The 1,789-nt window shown below is 36.0% G+C and overlaps 1 protein-coding gene and 1 pseudogene across 1 annotated transcript in view; both read right to left on the bottom strand.

Annotated features, from left to right (window-relative positions):
* The window catches only part of CCDC192 (coiled-coil domain containing 192), a 181,852-nt gene that overhangs the window by 100,201 nt on the left and 79,862 nt on the right, over window positions 1-1,789 (bottom strand). The window lies entirely within an intron of this gene.
* Window positions 986-1,789, bottom strand: part of LOC102881125 — a 977-nt pseudogene continuing 173 nt past the window's right edge.

Raw genomic sequence — 1,789 nt, 5'->3', positions numbered from 1 at the left:
GAAAGTTAAATGGTACTGATTCCAAATGGATCAAAACGTTGACTCATTAGGCCATTCCTGTTGTTTAATAATAGAGCAATTAAGTAAGTGCCATGACTCACTGCTCTTCTCAAATGTAATGTATTTTTCCCAATGGTTTCTAATTACTCAAAAGAAGTCTAGTCTCTTTTCCAGAATACAAGTATAGAAGGTGAAGGATACTTGAAATTTCTTGAAAATTTTTTATAGAGATTTAAACATGAATTGTGAGTCAAGCTTGCAAATTCTTAGCAAATAAATGTTTGAGAAATGGCTAAGGGAAAGTTCAGGTATATAATACACGTCTTGTTTTTCTCTCCAGGAACAGTTGGGAATACTCCAAAGGAGTAGGAAGTTACTATCTGACAGAAAGATAAGTTGAAGGCAAGAATTTCTTTATTGTTTTAACTTTTATATGTTGGTCCATACTTCAGGGCAGTCCTTGTACATTGCACAGCTGTGTCCGGAGCCGGGTCCGCTTGCCAGCATTAAGGACAATCAGCAGCACAAGGAGTTCTGCTGACCGCGCCTAATTCTTTTACACTGATTAAATATTTAAGAAAAGAAAGGTTCTGTATTTAAAGACACAATAAACTATGCCAGTATAAATCAAAAAGTTTTAAAATGTCAGACATCTCCAATCCTTTACGCTAATCATTCAGAAACATTATAATAATGTTTCTAAACTGAAATTGGGTTTGTTCGGTTTTTTTGGAGGATGTCCTTTGAAGATGTTTTCTAAACCGAAACTGAGTTTGTTTGTTTTTTTTTTTTGGAGGGGGAGGGTCCCTTGCAGATGTTTTATTTTACATAAGGTTACTCTGAAAGGAAAAATTTTTTAATGAATAGAAAACTTTACCATAATTTAATGCTTTCACATTAGTTTACTTTTAAATAAATTGAAATGCCAAATATGCTTCGTCCTTCTGTAGATTTGTTAGCACTGAAAAATATCAGTTTCAAGTGGTTAGAGAGGATCTTCCAGTTCATTGTCAGTCCATTCTTCCTTTGGAGAACATAGCTCTTCCCATTTGGATTTCTTTGAGACATGATCATCATTCTCCTAGCCTTCCCCTTCTTGGTAACCACAGTAAGTGCAAATGCAGCAGAGTTGCATCTCTCCAACTTGTTTCAGAACAGCAACTTCTTCAGATCTGGTGGTTCTTTTTTTTTTTTTTTAACCACATTTCTCATGCTTTTCATTGTATCTAGTAACTGCCACAAGCAAGTTTTGCTCTCTTTCAGCATCAGACTTTCTGATAAATAACTTTCCATAGTAATTCCTGCTCTGGATGTACTAGATAAAATGGCAGTCAGGGCGATTTGGAAAGTTGTATGTAAAAGGTAAGCCTCCGTCCATGCAACTCTATTAAGAAAGTCATCAGCTGTTTTCCTCAAAATCTCTGGATTCTCCAGTGTGGGATAGCAGCTTTTTAAGTCAACGAGAAGCCCTCAAACGGTGTATAAGGATTATGGACAATACGGTGGAAATTAAGTTGCTGTGTAAGAAGCAGTTCCTATTCCAAGATCTGTTCGAGTGCCTTCTCCTGTACAAGAGGACTCTCCCGTACTAGTCCAACAAATTGTGGACTAGATACATTGAATTCACATACTATGCAGGCTAAAAATGCACAAATGAGTATTATTATCCAGGGGTGATATTCCATTACTGAGTTATTAAGATAAAAATGCTTGAAATACATACAAGCTGTACCCTTGGCATTGCTGGCTTAAACACTGAACAGAATTTCAATCATCTTTTCTCATCTTT

Source organism: Pteropus alecto, unplaced genomic scaffold (assembly GCF_000325575.1).
Source record: "Pteropus alecto unplaced genomic scaffold, ASM32557v1 scaffold20, whole genome shotgun sequence".
NCBI classification, from domain to species: Eukaryota; Metazoa; Chordata; class Mammalia; order Chiroptera; family Pteropodidae; genus Pteropus; species Pteropus alecto.
The sequence above is the reverse complement of the archived record's forward strand: the minus strand, read 5'-3'. Positions and strand labels throughout refer to the sequence as shown.